This window comes from Carettochelys insculpta, chromosome 4 (assembly GCF_033958435.1).
Source record: "Carettochelys insculpta isolate YL-2023 chromosome 4, ASM3395843v1, whole genome shotgun sequence".
NCBI classification, from domain to species: Eukaryota; Metazoa; Chordata; order Testudines; family Carettochelyidae; genus Carettochelys; species Carettochelys insculpta.
The window spans coordinates 48,836,586-48,859,421 of NC_134140.1; the positions used below are offsets into that span (position 1 = coordinate 48,836,586).

Genomic DNA, 22,836 nt, shown 5'->3' on the forward strand with positions numbered 1-22,836 from the left:
CATCATAAATAATCACAAGTCACAAATTTTATACAATGACATTTTATTCTTAGTTTTGTATATATTTTATACTGTAGTAACATTCATGACATAACTAGATGCTGTTCACAGAGTCCCAGCCCTGCAAATTAATATCCTCTAATATCACACAAAAGAACTTAGTCTACCCCTGTTGCAACTTTTAGTTTTTAATAGGTATTGTCACTAAAATTCACAGATTAGGATTTAAACAGTAATGTATCTATGTGGGAAAATGCACTTGATATCTTTTTAAAGGGTCTTAGAAAAATACAGTTTTGTTAATATTTTTGTTTTCTTTGGATTAAGAAAAAAGTCAGGAGATGCAAAAAGTAGACTGTAACATAAGAGTATGAGGGTGTCCCTTCTATAAAGGGATGGCAGAGGGGATGTTAAGAATGTAAGAGTCTATAAAACAACAGTGTTATTACATCTACAGTAAACAGCTGGACGTGAAGAGTAATAATTTTACTGTTTAGTATGTTTTAGTGAAATAAGAGGGCAAGAGAGAGAAAAAACAAGGCACAATGCTAATGGATAAAAACCACCAGAAGCAAGAACACTTGTGTCCCCAACAGGCAGCGTGGAAGAACTGCATCTGTGGTGCAGCTTCATTAGAAGATACGAAACAAAGGTTATTAGCTCTCCCATTCTGAAACAAACTTTTACATTAACAGTCAGTGAGGAAGGAGAAATTAAAGGAGAAAAGAGCTGATGAATACGTGTCTAAAACTAAGCAAATATTCTGGAGTAGGAAACTTCTCAGCACAAACCATTCCGAAAGCTTCGGGGCAAAGGGATCTTCAAAAAAGAGCGCAAAGAAAAAGAAAACACCACTATACTTAATTAACAACATATTTCATGTTATCTCGAGATCTGAAGAAGTGGATCTGTCCCATGAAAGCTCCTAATAAATTATTTAGTCAGCCTTTAAAGTGCTACATGACTACCAGTCTGCTTTGTTAGCATACAGACTAGCACATCTACCTCTGTTACTATGTTTCATTATGGCAACAAATCAAAGCCTCACTGATTTCTAAATTTTTAAAATATGGAAAAAGCACCAAGCACATACACTCATTCCTTTCTATACAAGCACAATTGGTTTCCAACTTTCTGCTCGTAGGCAAAAACATGTAAGAGGGACACTAAATTACCATTAACATATACGGAAAAGGCTTTGATTGTTTCCTAGTGCTCCTAACTTGGCAAAGGAGTGGCAGCATGTGTTGCCGCTTTTGAAAGGTAAGTGAACCTTGGGCTTTGGTGGGGGGAGGGCATTGGGGTGGGTTAAAGGCTGGGGGCAGCTTGGGACCATGGGTGGGAGGGAGGGTTAAAACCTGGTGGTGGGTTGGGTCCGGTCCATGGGGCGGACGGTGGGCATTAAGGCTGCAGTGGGTTGGGTCTGTGGGGTGTGGGAGTTTAAGGCTGCTGCAGGTTGGCTGTGCAAGCCAGGGGGGAGGGGGGTGTCAGACTATGGCAGGTTAGGTCTGTGGGGCCAGTGGCGGAGTCAGGTTGCGGCAGGTTGGAACTGTGAGGAGGGGGGTAAGGCTCAAATTAGCGGGGGAGTTCACTCATCTAGTGAGCAAAGGTAAATATGTGTGTCCCTCATTTAAGCAAGTACTGGTAAGTACAGTACTCTTTATGAGGGATGAATGTACATTTTTGCCATAAAATATTACTTCAGATAAAAAACAGTAACATGAGTTGTAAATATGCAATGTGCATCTCCCTTGTACAAAAAGTTTCAGAGCCTGACCTCTGCTGGACAATTAAGCACAGTGCTCAAGACTCTAAGCTAAAAACAAAAGCAAACCAAACAAAAGCTTCCAAAACCCTGATCTTTGGGGGTTACTAAACTGACTATTTTGAAACTGCATTTATGAAAATAATGTTAAGACTTCATTTAGAATGGACAGTAAACTAAGATTTTTGTTTGAACTGAAGAATTTCAATGAAATTTCTTAGGTCACAACAGATTTTGCAACATTTAGTTCAGTGGTTTTCCACCTTTTCACTTGCAGATCTCAGGATGAAAACCACAGTTAAAGATGATCAAACACAAGAACTGAGTTCTATTTCCGGTTGCCACAAGCCCTGGGTAATCCTCAGCAGGACACAATATTCCTCTGTACCCCAGTTTTTCCCCCATCTAGGGGATGATCATAATCATGAAATAATTGTTACAAATACGTTAAGACTTTCAGATAAAAAGGTAAACTATAAACATGGAACACATGGAAAAAAAAAAAAGTATACCAAAAGCTAAAACTCTTTTTTTAAAGAGACTTGCAAAGAACATTTTGAAGTTATTCTGTGTAAACCTACTATCTCCTCACCTGAATCCCAAAACCAAGACTTTTTACTTTGGTCCCTCCCTAACACCACACAGTTTAAACAGTGTCCCACCAGTCATGGGAGTGAGGAATTAGGACCAACTATTATTACCGGGTTATGACAGAATGGCTCAGTATAATACCCAAAAGTCCAGTTAAGAATTTTTTAAATTATTGTAACTGGGTTAGGGAATCTGGGCTCAGTTCTTCACAGACTTGAGCCTTCTATAGAAATGTATACCTTTGTGGCAGGCTGCAAGAACCTAACAGAAAGCACATACACTGGGAACTGAGTCAATGCTTTCCTATACCCTAACTGTGCTCAGAGATGGGGCTCATTTGTGCCAATCAAGCACCTGCTATTGGAGTAAGCCTGCTTGCTCACTACATCAGGCTCTCCTTCCAGCACAAAGCAATTTTTGAGAGTCATGGGGCGCTATAGCTTCAACCATTGAATCTGCACCCTGGGGAATGGAAGGGAGATGGATTACACCGGACTCCTGAAGGCAGACCTTGTGGAGGAGGACTTGACCATGAGGAAGGCAACCAAGGCCCAGCTGACTGACCAGCTGGAAGAGAATGACCAGTCCAGGGAACTGGATCTTGTCCCAGCAAGAAGCAGCTGGTCACCTCCTGGGAGAGCTTCAGACTTTCAGGCAGAACAGGGGTCTAGACTCTGCCAGAAGGACACAGTGCCCACCAGACTGCGCTCCACTAGCAGTGGTTTGTCCTGGGTGGGATCCCCTCAGCAGAGCTGCAACAGTTAGAGATCAAGGCACGATTAAAGGAACTGGAAGACCATAGGGAGGAGTACCAGGACCAAGAAAGACAGCGGGAGGATAGAGAGACAGCAGGAGGAGGAGCAGACCATGGCACAGCTGAGAAACCAAGAGGCCCCAGCTTCATTGAGTGGGGAAGAGGGCCAGGAGGCCCAGGACTGACAAGCACTTTGTGAAGCATGTGCTGTCCCAGTGTAAGGAATTGGGGGAACCCGGATGGGTTTCTTAACTCCTTCAAGCAAGTCTGCAAGTTGTACCTTGCCCCCCCAACCCCCACCCCAGCCAAATGGTTCCTGCATCTCATGCCCTTGCTGGATCAGAAGGCTGCAGAGCTGCTCAACCAGCTGGAGGTGCTGCAGCCAGGGACTATGAACAGGTCAAACAGGCCTTGCCACATAAATTTGGGCTGATCTCGGAGATGTACAGAAAGACTTTCCAGGAGGTGCAGAAGGGGCTGGAGGACACCTACATAGACCTGGCCTCCTGTATGAGAACTTCTGCAAGTGGGTGTTTGGGATAGGGACCCAGACCATAGAGGACCTGGTTACGTTGATGGTCCTGTAATAGTTCTGTGGAGGGTGTCTGCCCGACCTGAGGAAGTGGCTCAAAAGACTGAAAGCCAGAGGACCCACATGGCATGTGGAAGGTGGTTGAGTTCAGGAACAGCTAGGCCAGGTCTGAAAGGGCATCTCAGAGGAACAGGAAATCCCTGAGGGACACAGTCCTGGATGTGCAATGGAGGGAATCACCTCTGGGGTGAGACCCAGAAACAGGGGCCGGCCATCCTCCCCACAGAGGGTCAAAGCAAGGGCCTAGGTGGAGCAGCCAGCCTGAGGGATACGATGAGATCTGGTCTATTACTGCTGTGGGCAGAAGGGGCATAGATAGGCCCAGTGCCCCAAGTCCCCAGACAGGCCCAGGTGGCAGAAACCTTAAGTGGTCAAACTGGGTGGGTTGCCAGCAGCCCAAAGGAGCCAGCTGCCCAGGCAGGAGGGGCAGGACCCAGAGGCAGTGTCTCCGGGAGACCTGACACTGCAGGAGGTGGGCATCTCTGTGCACCAGGTGGGGTCAGGGCAGCCCTACAGAGTGAGTGCCTCATGTTCCTGGGAGGTGGAGGACAGGAAGGTGATGGGCTTGTGGGACACACTGGAGGCGATACTGATGTGGACCAAGCTAGTGGGCCCAGATCACAGGGTGCCCAACTCCCAGCTGACCCTGAGGGGCACTGATGGGACCCCATTCAAGGTATCCATAGCCTGGGTGCATCTGAAATGGGGGGGGGGGGCGCTAAGGAGGGCCTCAAGAAAGTGGAGGTGCTCCTGCACTTGCCTACAGAGGTGCTGATGGTGGACAACCTAGTGGAGTGGCCAGATGGACCCTAGGGTGCTCTGGCTGCTACCCATACCCAGAGCCAGCAAGGAGTTTGTGACCCTAACCCAGGGAGGACACACTGTAGGCACAGGGCTCAGCAGAACTGGGTCTGCAGACCTAGGCAGTGGTGGGGAAACAGGTCCCTGTCCCTTCCCCAGCTACCAAATTCCAGGCCACAGTGCAGACAGGAAATCTGAGATGCTGAGGGACCGGGCTGACCATGGTGCAGCTCAGCCCGTGCAGGGAGATGGTCAGGAGAGGTTCCTGTGGGACAGAGGATTCCTGTACTGGGAATGGCTTCCCCCAGGAAAAGCAGGATCATGTGGGGTCCACAGGCAGCTGGTGGTTCCCCCAAAAAGGTATCACTCTGGGATGCTGCATCTGACTCAGGATGACCTGGCCTTGGGAAACCCAGGGATTCAGTGCAGCCAGCTGAGGCTGCTTCTGACCTTTCATTGGCCAGGCATATTTGTGGCCATGCAGCAGCACTGCCCGGCCTGCAACTACTGCCAGAGGGTGGGGAAAGCTGCCTTGACGCACCTGTCCATCACAGAGGACCCTTTACCTGGCTGGGGGACACAACTTGCCCAGGTCACTAGCTGAGTGACCCATCCCACTCAGTTCAGTCTGGAATGGGGGAGAGCTGTGATGTAGTGAGGGATGCGAGAGACACACACAGGCTGAGCAGACACAGACACAGCTAAGGGATGACCCCCCTACTGTCTGTAACCTAAAGTGGTATAGGTAACACCTTTGTCCCTGAGCAAAAAGTGGGGAGGAGGCCAGCTGGTTTAGAATCAGAGACTGGCAGTTGGAAGGTGAGGGAAGAACTGGAAGTCAGTTAGCTTGTGCTGAGGGGAAGAGGTTAAAAAGAACGCGCTAATCCCTAAATGGGACACCCCTCAGGCCTCCTCTCCCTAATATGGATTGGCCTGACTGTCTCTGCCTGCTGTAATGACACCCCTGCATTATGCTGTGTCTCTGTCGACTAAAACTTCCCGTTCTACGTGCGGAGTGAAGGTCACTTCTGGCTGTGTTTGGGGTGCAGTGCTTGTGGACTCCTGAACCTCATTACAGCTAAAGGAGGTGTGAGTGACATCAGAAGAGAAGCTGGAGAACTGAGATACAGAGGCAACCAGTAGCTTGCAATTGCCAGCAGCCAGGGAAAGGTGCTGAAGGAAAGTGGTGGTAGAAATGGCTCAGGGAAAGGCTGCTGCATTTGGGGCAGGTGAGAGCCATCAGCTGCCTTTCCTTTAGGGTCCCTGGGCTGGAGCCCAGGGTATTGGGAGGGCTCCACCCTTCCCCTGAAGAGCTCACCTTCTGGAAGATCGGGACTCCCAAACCTACCAAAGGGGGCTTATTTCCCCCCAACCTGGGAACTACTGATAAACAGCTGGATAAGCAGAGACCCTGGCCCTTAGAAGAGCCCCTAGGTACCCAAGGTGCCCCATGAGTGTCTGAGGCATACTAGAATCCACCAGGAAAACACAGGACCCCAAGGGGGACCACCAAGGGACTTGTCACTCTTTGCTATGTGAATATAGGGGGAAAAAAGAAAATATACTACTGTGAACAAGAAGCCTCTTTGGCATTTCTCGAACTGCTCTAAGACACTGCATAAAGTTTCAAACCATAGAAAAGTAAAATGTCACAAGGTTACTTATGTAGAAGACATAGGCAAGTTTACAAGACTGTAAACATTAACTGCAACTATTTTTTTTTTAAATTACTAAGTCACAGCACAATTTTTATATAAATAAATAAAATAAATGAATAAAACCCACAAAACTATTGCATGTAAAGGGTTGAGATTTGGGGAAAAAAAAAAGAAAAAATGCAGACGTTGAGAACACAAAATAGCATTATTTTCTTAGACTACAGATATTTGGCTTACAGAGTTAGTCTTCACTAGTACCACACGTGAACTTGTTTGTTTTAGTTGCAGAGCTTACGTTATCTGCCAAGAGTGCACAGAACTCGTACACCGAAATTTTAACTTCAAAATCATTCAGAAGGTATCCAGACAATGTTAATGCAAATCCTAAGGAATTCTAAGAAATTTTTCAGTAGAAAAGAATTTTTTCAAAAGCCTTCCAATTAAAGAAGCATGACCTATTGCTGGAATCCTGATTACGATTCAGTACACAATACTGTAAATGGTTATTCAAAAGCCAAAGTGTCTCACCTTACCCACTTGTTTCTCTAATTGGTCCAGTAAACAAATATTAACTAAACAACTTCTGTTGGTGAGAGACAGACAAGCTTTCACATTACACGCAGCTCTTTGTCAGGTCCAGAGGCTTGTCTTCATGTACAGCACTACGCCACCACAGCCGTGCTTTAGTGAAGATGTTACTATGCCAATGGGAGCGCTTTTTTGGTCAGCATCGTTAACTCACCTCCCCAGGGTAGAGTAGCTAGGTCAGTGCGCAAAGCTGTCCTGGCAACTGCCTACACAAGATGATAGGTCAGAATAACTACATTTCTTAAGAGTGCAGATTTTTCAGACCCCTGAGCAATTAAGTTATACTTGCATAGCTCCATAGCTTACCTTTGGCTTAAGAAAGGTTCTCTCGGCATCAAAGCAAAATACAAGGTGGAATGTATTATTTATCATAAGTAGTTCTCACATATTGTAATGGAGCATTTAAGGTGGTGTCTAACAGTTCTACAGCCATGGGTGGAGGGGGAGGGAAAGGGAGTTAATGGATTACTGATTATTGTAATAAGCCATAAATCCAGAAGCTCTGTTCAGTCCATTATTTTTGGTGTGCATTCGAGCAATGAAATTAAGCTCCCAGACTTGTTGTTTGAAAGTGTTCTCTATGCTTTCTTTGAGGATGACACAGAATGATCACTCTCAGAAAAGTATTCAGCAACAAATGACAAGGGAAAAAAAAAGAAAAATTCCCAGCCTAAGTTCATTTGAGCATGTAATGTTTTCATTCACTTACAGTAAGATCTTTTATATCCAGCAGCCCAGTGCGGCAGGGAGGTTGACAGATATTAAAATATTCTGGATAATAGAGACGTATACTGAGCAATGCATAACGCTAAAGAAAAACCTAAGTTAGACATTAAGAACCAAGCAAATGTATGAAGAGTATTTATCTACCAACAGCAGTATCGTATATTGTAAACATATACTGTATTTGCTGTATTTGTGTTTACTTTCACTCTACTGTAAATATGGAACACATAACTAAAATTTACTTATGGTTAAAATGCCAGTTATTTGAGAATTCCAGATTGATAGCATACTAGATAGAAAAGAGATTAACGTAGCAGAAATTTCTGTTCACCTGTAAGGCAAAAGGGTCCAGAAATGGCATGCCCCATTGGTTTTCACTAAGGTCTTCAACCAAATTGTGAATATCCCGTTTGTGGTTTACAAATATTGTATGTCTGCCGAGACTGTCCACTAGGGATCTGTGCATCCAGTTAAGTATGCTGCCGAAAGGCTTACACACCAGCCTCAGAAGTTGACCAATTCTATACAGACAGGGAAGGTTCTTGTTCCCTTTTACTTGTTTATATAAAAGATGTCTGAATATATTATAAGCTATGTTGGGATCAGAGGAAGACCTCACAAGTCATGGACCAACCTGAGTTCTAGTAAACCTGTTAATCAGACTCGCAAGGGAATTCAGATGTTTCATGCCGTAGGATACAAGCTCCCCTGTTGAAGATGGGCATCTGTAGTGATCCTGGGTGCTGTGGTCAATCCAAAGGAAGAACTCATGACAGGTAATGGTCTTGAGGAGGAACGTCCTGTGGGGTCAGTGAATGTTCATGGGAAAGGATACATCCTTTGTTGTCAAGAACAGTGAACCACGTGCCCTCCTCCAGTAAGAGAATTACTGATGCCTAAGATCACAATGTATTGGTTTTATGATGCACATAATCAGCTATCACTGACCAAGAATCAGAATCCATCCCACATTCTTTCGGTGGATCAAGTAGTAAACAGAGTAAAACCCCTTCCCTTGTTAGGGAGGTGGAACATGTGGTATGGTTCCCCAAAAGCAAACAGAATCCACTTTCTGGAGAAGAAATCTCCTAATGAGCATGGTCATTGAAAAGGAACTGGGAAGGTGGTTTGAGAGTAGGAATTGCCAAAAATTCAAATGAGATAGCCACCACAAGTATGCTCTGGAACGAATCTGTTGGTACTTAGTCCCTCCAAATGCAAGGAAATTGGTGACTACCAAGAACCTGGAGGAGAGGAATTATATGAGAACAATAAAAGGCTACAGATCAACACACTCATTAAAAGACACTACTTGGCTGGGCGTTATCATAGGACATGTGGATGGATGTTGCAGGAACTGCATTTCTGGACCTATAAACGCTTTGTTATTTATGTGGTGGATCCTGAGGACACATTTAAAAACAAAGAAAAAAAAGTTGGGAAGGCAGTCTCACCCTGTCTGTGATGTTTTCTCTCAGGGAAAGGAGTACAGATAACTAGAGAGAAATTATTTATCAGCGAGTGAAAAAATTCATCTGTCTTCTCGTGTAAGAAACTGATTTCGAATGGCAGCTCTTGAACAGCACAACACCTCTGCAGGTAAACTTGAGGACTAAAAAAGACCCCCCATAACTGTTGTTCTTTGAGAAGTGTTGCTCGTGTCAACTCCAAGAGTGGCGTATGCATGCCATGTGCACCGTCAGATTTTTTTCCCCTTAGCATTATCTGGTCAGCCACGGAGCAGCACCACTATAGAGCTCAATATATACTGCTGCCAACCCTTCTCCCTCTCAGTTCCTTCTTGCGAGAAGGCCACGAATAGTCCTATCTGACAATGGGGAAGGTGAGAGGGAATGGGAATGGACATTAATAATATATCTTGAAGAACAACAGTTATGGTAGGTATGTAACTGTCTTTTCTGCTTCAAATGATTGCTTATGTCCTTTAACAGAGTGGCAAGTCCCAAGCAACGCATAGGTGGAGTTACATTATTGCAAGACTGAGTGGAGGACTGCTCAGCCAAACGCAGCATTGTCCCTAGACTGTGTGTGAATTGGGTAGTGTGTGGTAAAAGTGTGAACAGAGGACCACATAAGCAGCTCTACAAATGTCTTGGAATGGCACACATTCTAAGTAGGTATTGAGGAGGCTTGAGCTCATGTGGAGTGTGCAGTTAGAGCTGGAGGAGTATGATTGGCTAAAAACATAGCTTAACTTAAAGCAGGAAATGAGCCAGTTTGAGGTGCACCGTGACGAAATTGGAAGTCTCTTCATTCTGTCTGCCACCGAGATGAAAAGTTGAGTCATTTTTTGAAAGGCTCTGTTTGTGCTATACAAAATGCCAGTGTTGTCCTCACATCCAGGGAGTTAAGGGCCTGCTATCTGAATGGGGTTTGGGAAAGAAAAAAAAAAAAAAAAAATGTAATCGCTACTAAAAAGACAATCTTCCAAGATAGGTGGAGTAAGGAACAGAAGGCTAGAGGTTCAGTCAGTGGCCCCGTGAACTGAGATAGCACAGGATTTAAGACCCATTGAGGGAACAGACATCACCTGTGGAAAAAAAATATACTATCTTGTCCTTTCAAGAACCTCACTCCCACTGGGTCAGTGAAGATCATTCAATGGTCTGCATCAGGGCGGAAAGCTGAAATTGCTGAATGGTGTACCCAGAGCAAAGACACTACTAGTCCCTGATGTTCTGGGTGCAACATATAATCTAGGATCTGAGAGACAGATGCATGCATGGGCTGAATCCTGTTATGTAATGTTCAGATTCCAGACCACTTTGCTATGCAGGTGGCTGTACCTGTGTGGATGGTACACCCTGCAGAGCAAAGTTTGCAGTGGTTGCAGTCGAAGATGGGCTTGCTGGACCACAAACAAACAGGCACAGTGACATATTGCATAGGCGAACCAGGCAGCGTCTGGTGGGAAAGAGCAGGAGAAACTGGATTACATCTCAGATAACCAGAAAGTGAGACGGGGAAGAGACACTGAACCGTGTTAAGCTGAGAAGCGTGCCTACAAACTCTATTCTAGCAGGGCACAAGAACTGACTTTTGTACATTTACAAAGAGGAAGCCGTGCTAGTCTATACACTATCAAAACAAAAAGCAGTCAAGTAGCACTTTAAAAAGACTAGCAAAATGGTTTATTAGGTGAGCTTTCGTGGGACAGACCCACTTCTTCAGACCATAGCCAGACCAGAACAGACTCAATTATTTCAGGCACAGAGAACCAAAAACAGTAAGCAAGGAGGACAAGTCAGAAAAAGATAATCAAGGTGAGCAACTCAGACCACTGCAACAAATTATTAAAGACCTACAACCTATCCTTAATCAGGATGCCACACTCCAGAAGGCCCTGGGTGACATGCCTGTTCTCTCCTACAGACAACCTCCCAACCTCAGGAGGATCCTCACTAACAGCCACAGTCTATACCCCAGGAACACCAGTCCTGGAACCTTTCCCTGCAACAAAGCCCGCTGCCAGCTTTGTCCACATATCTTCTCTGGAAATACCATCACTGGACCTAATCAGGTTACTCACGGAATCACGGGCACTTTCTCATGCTCCTCTACTAACGTCATATATGCCATTATGTGCCAACAATGTCCAGATGCTTCATATATTGGACAGACTTCTAACTCCCTTAGACAAAGGGTCAACGGGCACAAAACAGACATCAAAACACTACAGATCCACAAACCAGTTGGTCAACATGTTAATGGAATAGGGCATTCTGTCAATGACCTCAAGGTATGTGTGTTGAAAAGGAATTATCGCACTGTTTTGGAAAGAGAAACAGCCAAGCTGGCTTTTATATTCAAATTGCGCACATTAACACATGGTTTAAATCGTGATGGGAACTTTCTGAGTCACTATAGGGGCTTGTCTGCATACTTGGCTCAATCTAATTCTTGACCTTCCCCCCCCACCCCTCTACTTTCTGATTTGCTCACCTTGATTATCTTTTTCTGATTTGTCCTCCTTGCTTATTGTTTTTGGTTCTTTGTGCCTTAAATATTGGGCCTGTTCTGGTCTGGCTATGGTCTGAAGAAGTGGGTCTGTCCCACAAAAGCTCACCTAATAAACCATTTTGCTAGTCTTTAAAGTGCTACTTGACTGCTTTTTGTTTTGTACATTTACGTTTATGACGAAAGAGATGAGGGGGGAAAAAAAAACTATTGCTCTGGAGAGAGGAAGTGAAAGCTCTCATTGCAATCACTGGCAGTAGAGAAGGAACTGAACAGGGGATGGGTCGGCAGTGGTGTATATCGAGCACCATAATGGTGCCGCTCCAGGGTACTGCACAGCTGCTTGACAGATACTGGTGTGATGGGGTTCAGGGTCCCCCAAGCTCTGCACCCCTTCTGCAGGCAGGAGTGACTCTCACTCAGCAGAAGAACAGCAGGTTTATTAGCCAACAGGACACAGCACAACAGGCAGAGACAGCCAGTCCAATCCACGTTGGGGACAGGAGGCCCCAAGGGGCCCCCAGAGCTGGGGCCTTGCCCCCTCCTTGGTCTCGTGCTCTCTCAGCCAAGACCAACTGCTTACCAACTCCCAGTTCCAATTCAAACCCCTCAGGCTCCACCTCCTCCTTTGTCTCCAGTACAAAGGTGTTACCTGGTCAACAAGGTTACCCTCAGCAGGAGACCCACACCCTCTGAGAGTCAGTCTCACACACACACACTTATCCCCCACTTCATCACAACTGCTGAGGGGGAAAATCCTCTGACACTGGTACACATACACCACTCTTGGAATAGACATGAGCAATCACTTGAAGGAGAATCATAAGTCTTGCCTTATAACAATGATCAAAACCATTTACTAGGTGCAGTATCTGCAGAACCCATAGCAGCTGCGAGGGAAATTCTGGCACTTGTAGACCTCAATTGATGGTGGCAAATAAGAGGGTGCTATTCTCTTCCAGAAGCCTGTCCTTAAAAAAAAGACATTTGCATAATATATAAAATATTTAGTCACAAGGGTCCGATAGGTTACAATCCTGAACTGGAGGAGAAAGAGAAGAAGACTTCTCTTTCCAGGAGATCCAGTCACTTATAAGCAGCAATGTCCAAAGGCTAGCTGCTTGCAGGACTACTGAGTAAGCTGGTCAGTGCAAGAAACTCCATTTCTTGCTTACTCACCCCCAGTGATGGCCAAGAAGTGTCATTTGGGCAGAACAAACAGCAAGAAATGGAAATACGAAACACAGTCTTTGCTTGGTCCATGACTGCCTCATTGACAAGGAGGGCTACCCAACAGGCACTGGAAAACTGCAAAAATGTCCAGCAATCTTTGTTAAGGCTCCTGAACTTCCTCAAAGTTGAATATACAACTTGGACATCACAACGTGCACGAGCTTCTTATAGTGCCAAAAGGCATCAAGTGTAGACAAATAAGATGGAGTGACCACCTCATTGCCACTGGAACCTAATGCGATCCAGTTTATCTTTGTCCTCCGATTACTCCAACTGGGCCATTTGACATTGGCCAAACAAACAACAAGCAGCAAGGATCACATATCAATCCTAGGTATCGAGGTATGGATCCATCCCTTCAGTACAGCCCGCAGGAGGGATCAATCTGAGGCAGAAGACCCATGGCAAAAGGATACCACCTGGCCTTTGGCCAATTATATATGGCCAGATGCCAGAATTCTGATCTTCTAGGGTTTTTGGCAAAGGACCGCCTCTGCCTAGTATCACAGAGGCTCTTGGGGAGCTTCTGACCCAACATAAGACAAAGAACAGATCCTTGACTACCCACAAAAAACTGATGGCATGTGGCTGTGGGTACTAAGCCCATCTAGTGGAAAGAACCACCATTTATCTGGGCTCAAGTCTTTTGCATTCCTCCATTCAGGCTCTTCCAACTTTGATAGGGCCAAGGAGGAAAAAAAGCTTGTCCTAATGCACATGAGAGTGCATCTTATTCTCATAGGAAGCTGCCTCTTTTCAGAAGTCATAGCCTCCATTCCCATACTCAGAGGGGCACTGCTTGCTTGATAAGTCTGATATATGGAAGGAGTAGCACACACCTAATTGGGGGCTCATTGTTTTCTCCATCAGATATTTTCTCAATCTCAGTTACTGACAGCCAAATGCAGAATTTGTGGTAGAGATGCGAGACTCACCCAAGCAGTAAAGGCAATACTGATGTTCACCACCAGTGATCTCCAGAAACTGAGCAGTTGAGTAGCTGCTCAAGGGAAAATTAGGTGCTGCACCACTGGTTAGCAGAGTGCCCACAGACGGAAGTATGTGTTTTTACCGGTGGTGCAGATTGCTACATGCGTTAGTGCACAAAATTTATTCTATGGATGGAAAAAATTGAGGAACCACTGTTCACCGCTCATGATAAAACAGGGAGGGCAGAAAACAGTTTCTGAATCCAGAAACGCAGGCATAATTCCAGCTTTCTGAGAGTCGGGGATGATGGACCTAATTACATTAGCAAAATACTGTAAGCCAAAAAGTTATTTACAATACATTTATAGAAGTGACAGTAGAAGAGGAGCTGAGGACACCAAAAGACTCCAACTCAGACCATGCAGGAATAAAGAGGAACTGGAAATGCATCAATCTGCACCATCCTTTACAAGTTCACTTAAAGTTGCAGATATACAACACGTTTAAAACCGCCAGAGACTTCTCGCAAATAAAATTCCAGACTCATAAACATGAGTATCCTGTGTGTGGAATACACATAGGGATCAGCACTACGTTTCTGTGGATAAACAGGACAGCAGAGGCAACAGCACTGCACAATTTCCCAAGTACGGTCCACCTAAATATCTCAACCCTGTTCTCAAAGGGCACCAGTAAAAACACAGGATTATCAGTATTAGACAGTTATTGCTTGTGAAAGAAATACAACACCCTAAAAGAACATAACATACGAACAGAGGCCCAACTAGCTCCATAGCTGGTCTTCCAAAAGTGGCCAATGTCACATGCCCAGAGGGAACTAACAGAAGAGGTAATCCTCTCAGCTTTTGGCAAGAAGAGTCCAGAAACATCATCTCTACTCATCCTGTCTAACAGCTATTGATGAACCTACGCATTTTTTAAACACTGATATAGTCTTCGCCTTCAGATCATCATCTGGTAAGGAGTCCCACAGGTTGACTGTGTATTGTGTGAAAAAGACAGTTTAGAACTTGTTTAGATATTAAGTTGTGTTAACGCAACCTGCTTCTGCAGACAACTATTTCAGTTTTAAAATGCTTTATGAATAGCAAAGACGATGTTCTGTGCTGTATCTGTAGCACTAAAGAATCAACTTGAGCTACAATGGTTAGAAGGCACTCTTCCAAAACAGGTCTCTCTCTATACAAGGAGGCTGCGATAATTTAAAATGGTACCATAATGCACATGAGAAAAATAATGAGAAATGGAGTATTTCCTCTAACTGCAGTTATTTTTAACTCTCCAATAATATCAGAGATTTTAGTTGAACCTCTCACACATGTAACTTCATAAAATAAAAAAGAAGTAGCAGGAACATGAATGGGGAAAAGTGTACAGACAACCCATCTAAAAGTATCCTTTATTCTATAATGATTTAATTTTTTTAATATGATCTTACCACTTGGAAGCCATTGCTGATCAACAACGTAAACTATTAGTGCACCACACTTAAAACGGATCCATCATGAAATTCTTTGCAGAAATCCAACTTGTGCTTTGAAGACATGCAAGTGGATACAACGATGTGTACAGCTAAGTATGAGTCTCCTGGTTTGTAGCTGAACAAGAATGACGGTCTCCAGGCACAGTACAGAGAAATGAAGTGTAAATGGCTGAAAGAAAAAGAGGGGGAGGGGAGAAATACCTCAGTCAGTTCTCATAGAAGTTTGCAATGAAAGACAGTTAATCACTAAAAGTGGCTAATATCCTGACTATTTCAAGAGGAACCTTAAAACAAACTTTTTTAAAATGAAAAGCCACAATAAAACTTAGATCTTAGATTTCTCGTTCTGAAATCCGTTCAGAAATTAGGTAGTAAATTTTCATTCCTAAAACAAAAAGTTAGGCACTGATATTATCAGATCCCACCTGTTTAAAAGTCAAAGTCAGTCAGATTCTGTTGAGTATTTTATGGAAATGTACACATATAAAGCAAAGACATACTTCTTATATTGATAGTTTACCTATTTTACATGCATTTAAACTTGATAAGCTTTTCTCTGTCAAAAATCACGTGTACACAAGCTCATAATAATATTTATACTGTCTCTGTGGACCCTACAACTTTACAAGAATGACAAATTCACTATTTTAACCGCAGCTGTGCCTACTTAGTGAGATATCACAAAAATCATGTGCTTAAACAAGAGAGATTCCCCTACTGTGGAAGTTTGCTAAGTTATGCTCTTGTTGCAACTTGCCTGCTCTGCAGGGTTTTTTTGTTCTTCCATACCACCAAAACACTATACTATGTAGGAGAATTATTAATTTTACCCTGGAGGCAAATCAAGCAATTTTAACTACTTTTAACAATTCAAGTCTCAACATGCAACTGCAGTCTACATCTTCTGTTCATTTAGTTCTCATAAGTAGAATTTCTTTTGCTCACTGTATGAAAGAATCCAGACAGACACACAAACAGAGCTGAACTCAAAAAGAACCATTTTATCAGTGTTCTGATGCAACAAGCATTTACTGGTTTCCTCTTAAGAGGTAACAATGGGAAACCATTCTTGCCAGAACAAAACTCACTCCCGATGAAACAAACTTAGAAAAATAGGCATTTTGGTTCTACTTCCTAATTAATTTTTTAAAAAATTCTGTACATTTGTAACTAAATCTTGTGCTTCTGGAAAACTCTAAAGAGCAAACTACATTCGGAAGAGTTAGGTTTCACAATAACTGGGGGCAGTCTGCTCATATGAAGCCCAAGGTTTTGAAACATTAGAAGCAAGTTATAGAAACTAAGATACAATGTATTGCTTTAATCAATACAAGTAAAAATTGTTAGTATTACAGATTTCTTTTTAAAAGATTAAACATTCTTATAAAATATTAAAGGGACACTAGCTTTAAATATTGTCCAGTTTTTATGTATTAATGCACCCTTGCCTACTGTAACTGCTGTTTCAAATACCAAAAAGTTTCCCCATTTTTCAGTTTGTTTACTTTGTGCATTTGACAAAACTCAATGCAAGATTCTCAAACTTAGTTTCACTGTTTTCCTTGCAGTGAGAACCAGATCTCAAAAAAACATTGAAACCAACTGAAAAATTAACTCTAACATCATCAAAAACAGATCCTTGTATCTTGTCTATGTCGAAAAATTGCACAGGATTAACTTTAAATTGTTTAAAGGACAGTTAAACTGGTGCAAAGTTCAGAGTGGACATTTATTTTATTATGGGAGTGGCTTCCCCTCCCCCTCAAACAGTAAAGTCTCACTTAACTGACATTCTTTTATCTGGAACTCTCAAACAACAAGCATTTTAACCATACATAAATAAATGTTAGGTTTTCTATAAGTACAGTATAGTGAAAGTAAATACAAATAAATACACAGTGTAAGTTTACAGTGTACAGTACTACTGTTGCTGGTAACTAGAGTATTCCACATACATTTTTGTTTCTCTCTCAATAGAGAATCTTGTTTTTCTTTAGCAACAGATAACACTAGATATATAGTAGACTCTTGTTTAACCAGTATTTGCATAACAGGCACCCTCAAATAACCAGCATAACTCAGAGCCAAGTAGCTCTGGTCAAGGGACACCACATGGAAGTACGGAGAGAGCAGAGGAGCTTGCCAGCTGTGTGTGCAGGCAATTAGCAGGCTCTTTTATTTTCTCCCTTTTGGTCCCCCTGCAGTGGCCAAGCAGTTGCTTGGGCCAGGCTGAAACCAAACAGCCACATGCTTCTGGCACAGGCTCTACAGCAAGCTATCTGCTCTTTAAGAGGAAAGCTGGCAGCTAGCGGGCCCACTCTGGAGCCAGCTGCAGCTCCTCCCATGGTGCCATCCTCTTCCCACTGCTGTGGGGTTCTGCCTTGGAGGGTTTTGCAGAGGTGGGATATGGTAGCTGCAAACCTCTCTCCTCCTGCTCAGGCCCATGCCCCAGCCCAGAGCCAGCCTAATCCTCACAGTGTATCTCAGCACAGAAAAGTACAGGGAGCTAGAGTTTGTGTACAGAGCACAAGCAATGTCCTGTCCCACCTCTGCATCCCTCTATGGGAGTGCAGCCAGAAGACTCCTCTGCTCTCCCAGCCACCCACTCCACTCTCTGGAATATTTGGCAACCTCCTGGTCCCGGTGCTACTAGAGATGAAAGAGTTTACTTTAAATATGGAACAGATTTGGGCCAACCTCCTGCTCCCATGTTTAAAATAAGAGGGTCCACAAAGAGGCTTGCAATCATTTAAATTCACACATTAGGTGGTGCTAAGGTGACAAGATAGCAAGTGTATAAAATCTGGATGTGAAGGAAGGGGAGACGGCCACCTACATTAGACAAATATCAGAATTGTGCCTATAAAATCTGGGTATTTTGTCACCCTAGATGCTTCTATACTAAAGATCACCATTTTGTTTTTTTTTTTTAACATGGCCAAGCCCTATGCACTCACTATGTGAGTTTCTTCTGCACATCATAAACATTCATTCAAGAATCATCAAGACAGACATATTCCTCCTTGGATTACACCCAGAACAAAGAAAGCAAGAGTCAAGGAGGAGGTACTCTTTGTTTAGAGACCCAAATGTTGAACAACCTAGTGGAAAAAAGATTAAACTTAAGACTGATTTTTTTCCAGAACATTTTACAAGATTTGACCTATTTTGAAACCCTTCCTGCAATAATAGAAAAAACAAAGCAATTACTGTTGTCTTCTTCCTCACTCCCCTCCCCCCACCAAAACACAGCTCTAAATCTAAAATAAGACAAAAAACTTATTTGTCTTTGAATAAATATAGTAATGTAACTCAAAGACTCCAATTGCTAGATAACATTTAAGAAAACAAGTGTAACAAACTATGCAATTAGATATCTAAACTGTGAAAATTCTGTATAGCAAGCCCTGACTTCAAGTACAGGGGCTGAAATTTACATTAGGTCTTACTCAACTAGCATTACACCCAACACATTACTTGTTAAATAAAATCTATAACTATGGCAAGCAATTTAATGAGATTTAGGCAGACACCAAGAACATGCTCACTGCAACAGAAAGCATCACCCTGACCACACCCTCATTGCTGTCAACGATCCAGGGATGACAGCAACTTAAAATTTCTTACAGGTATTAGCCTATTGCAAACTGGGGTCCCTGCCTTTATTACGCACAGCTGTCAGAGTGTCATTTTGCTGGTTAGGTTCAATGAACCTGACAAACAGCTGATTACAACAAATTATATAGCATGCCAATGGGTGGAGGGAATCAAAGGGGTTGGGCGTTCCCCAAAGCCTCTGGACAGATGCTAGCAGGAAGACATAATGAGCACAAAGATGACAATTATCTAAAAGATTATGTAAGTGCTCCGCTCCACTCCAGTTTTTACATGTGAATACAAAAGGTTCTATCCCTGAGGTTAAATTCCAGTTCCTAGCCATTAGGAACCCCAGGTGGCACCTTCTGGTGGTTGTTTTCCATAGGGACATTCTGGTCTTGAAACATAAAACAAATAATCAATACATATATTGGCACAATTATAAATGCTACCTGTCTCTTTCTGGGCTCTGATTGGCATCTGTGATATCCCTCATGCTGACATGTTAGACCTTTTCTTGAACTGGGCTGAGGAAGAGAATGTTCTCTCTTCCTTCTCTGCTAGTAAGCAGATTTTTAAGCACCTCTCCAATGAATTACGATGCTATAATTCAAGATAAGCTCCAGTTACTTCTTTCCCACCCAAGGTGTGCGCTACATTAGCTCTTGTTTGATGCCGAGGAGCCACAAACAGTCTGGGTGTGTCTACACTTGCATGCCTCTTTTCTAAAGAGGCATGCAAATGAGGTAAACTGAAAATGCAAATGAGGTATAATTTTGAATATTCAGTGCCTCATTTGTATATTGTAATTTCAAAAGAGCTTCCTTCGAAAAGAAAGCCAGTGTAGATGCTGCTCTTTCAAAAGTAAACCTCATCTTTGAAAGAATCTTTCTTCCCTTCATTTAATGGGAAGAAGGATTCTTTCGAAGATGGGGTTTACTTTAAGAGCTTCTTTCGAAAGAAGAAAGCCCGTGTAGATGCTGCTCTTTTGAAATTACAACATGCAAATGGTGCTGAATATGCAAATTTGTACCTCATTTGCATACCTCTTTCAAAAGAGGAATGCAAGTGTAGACACACCCCCTTTGTTTGTGAATCTGCCACATTTGGCTCACTTAGAACAAAAGAAGTTTTGCAGCCTGTTTTGTGTAATTTTATGTTAAAGATTTTTGAACAAAGACTGTGGCCAGAATCTGGCATAATTCAATACCAAGGTCTTGGCCATTCAGTATAAAAACAACTTTGTATCAAGTTGAGTTTCATTACAGGTGCATGTTGGAAACCTGCTGGCCCTCACTCACCATTTACTACTTTTTTTTTTTTACTTCAGTGGACATTACACCTCATCCAAGTAATACAACCTAACTGAACACACCTGACACTTTGAAGTCCATGGCATTAAGTCCTGTTGACACTCAGAAAGGGGACCTTCATGTTTTATCAGAAAGAGATGGATTTGTATCAGTAGGGAAAACACTAGGGCAAGTCAGTCCTGACAAACTCAGAGGATTCCATTGAGAATTTATACCTCAAAAATATACTTGGCCAACTATATGCCAGACTTACAGAAGCTCACTGGGATGTGTAAAGGAAAGTTAGGAGTAGTTAATTATGTTTCTTCTGTGAATGCATTACATTGTGGTTGTCTCATTGACAATCCTAGAAATTATGGTTTGAGCCTACAATACCCACATTTCAACACTGCTAGATGCACTACAAATGAAGAGAACAAACAGATGCAATCATCTTTTTTTGAAGCGGATTCCAAAAGCATTAGGTTTAAGTATAAGTTCATCACCAAGTCATTAGAGCCTACTTATGTTGGTGAAACAGATAAGGAGTAACGTATATATAGCTCCGAGAATAAAAAAATTAGGTACACGTACACACACACACACACACTGAAGAAAAGTTCTGTTTCTTCAAATTTGAAGACAAAATAATCAATAACAAAATGTAGTGAAGGTTCAAGATACACATGAACGTTTTAAGTTTAACAACACTACAAGAATGGATTGTCCTCATCATGGCACATAAGAAGGGATACAACCTGCTTGCAGATCAAGAGTCACCAGGATTAAGTTCTTCCAAGGTTCTTAAGGCAATCTGACTTTATATTTCATTTATACCCACTGTAATAGGCCCATACCAAGAAAGCTGCCCAAAAAAACAAGCCAGTGCAAATGGAGGTGGTTGCCACATTTTTGATCTTGCACATGCCACTTGACATGGAGCTGACAAAGGCTATGTCTAGATTAGAGCGATTTATCAATAGAAGTTTTTGTTGGAACATATCCTCCAACAAAACTTCTTTCTACAGAGCATGTCCAGACTATGGACCAAAAGAGCAATGCACTCTGTTGACAGAGAGCAGCTGGACTGCCCAGCTGCTCTACTAGCAAAACAGCCAACTGGAAGCACAGCAGATGGGGAAGGTTGGTGTCCCAGAAGCCCTTTTTGTCGACAGAAGACCCCCCCCACCCCCTGAACATCCAGATGGGCTTTTTGCCGACAGAGGGCATTCTTCCTTGTGGAGAGCAGGGTACAGCTGTTGACAAAAAGTGCTGCCTTCTGTCAACAGAACACCCATGGGAATTCGGACATGCCGCAGGTTTTGTCAACAAAATCCTCTAGTCTAGACATAGGGCAAGATTACAAGAACCACACACATCAATCTGGTGTTCTTCACCCTTCCTAAATGTCCATGTTGTTCTATGTCACAGCATTGGTATAACCCTAGTTCTACAGATCTTCAGCTTTGTTGCAAGCTTCGTGCCACAATGACCCTACAGAGGCAACCAAGGGGCCTGAAACATGATAGCAACTGATGCTATCTTTCAATCACCCTCCAAATCACCTATACTACTGTCCATGACACTGCCCAAACATACGACAGTTGGCACCTGCTCCATGTTCTGTAAATACTGTGACAGTTATACTTGGAAGCTGGAGGCTGCTTAATTGTAACCACCAATTACTTAGATTTATCAGGACAGGAGTTAAGTGCAAATCGAAACTGCGCCCACACCCCGAACTCCAGAGCCTAGCTCCCACAGCTGGAAGAGTGCAGTGGGCACACAGTTACCTGCAGTACAGCTTCTCCCAACTGGGAGAAACCATGCTGCAAGCTTCTGTCTGTGTGCTGGGCTCCCCAGCCACGAGAAGCCAGGGGCCACGTGGCTGCCCTGCCCCGCCCACCATGCACCCCCACCCTCCTCAATTTACACAAAATTGAACTTAAGCGGAGGTTGCCCAGGACTCAACCTCCACATAAATCGAGGGATTACTGTACATTGTGTTCCCCCACCACATGTATCAATGACCTAGAATCCTTGACTTAAATGCAAAACTGAACTCCAGCTTAACTTTTGAGTTAAAACCAGTGCCTCCATAATAGTCATAGCAAGACTATTTGATTTTTGAGCATTCCCAAAGATGCTGGTTCTCCCCCCACCAAAAAACACAAGCCACCCTGGATTACAGAAAGTTAGAATATGATGCCCTGATTTTTAAAAGCATTACTAATACATCATAGTGCATTATAGGGCTTTATCCTGTTTTCTTTGAAGTCATTGGTGAAACTCCTGGGAGCATCAACTGAGAAAGAACAAACCCACAGAACCATTTTGCAGAAATTTCTCACACTGTAACCTGATATATAAGGTAGAAAGGTCAAAAGGATGGTCTAGTGCCATAAATTCTACCTAAGATAATTCAAAAACAACAGTGTAAGTCGGGGTGCACGTCATAAGCAGGCTGGAGGCATTCGTTCTTGACGGGTCACCAGCACCTGACTTACCTGCATGTCCCCAGGTACAGCCACTTGCAGCTCCCACTGAATGGGAATGACAATCCATGGGCAACAGGAGCTACAAGCGGTCGTACCTAGGGACAGATAGGAAAATAAAAGCACCAATGGCCTTGCCACGCAAGCCACCTCTGGATTTTTGCCCACCACAGTGTAAATATTTTGCAATTCTCTTCAACCCAGTGTGGAAAAACAAATACAAGGTGATATACCCCATGCCCACAGAGTCTTCGCCAGGGTCACGGGTGCAGTTGTCCCAAGGTCCATGATTAAAAAGGTCCCAGGGCTTCCAGCCGCTACTAATGCGGTAC

At 43.3% G+C, this 22,836-nt stretch overlaps 1 protein-coding gene across 3 annotated transcripts in view; it reads right to left on the minus strand.

Annotated features, from left to right (window-relative positions):
* Positions 1-22,836, minus strand: part of FRYL (FRY like transcription coactivator) — a 352,830-nt gene that overhangs the window by 312,495 nt on the left and 17,499 nt on the right. For all 3 annotated transcript variants that reach the window (XM_074992742.1, XM_074992743.1, XM_074992741.1), the window contains exon 2: positions 15,076-15,289. The gene's annotated coding sequence lies outside the window, so the exon portion shown is untranslated. The remainder of the gene's footprint in view (positions 1-15,075; positions 15,290-22,836) is intronic.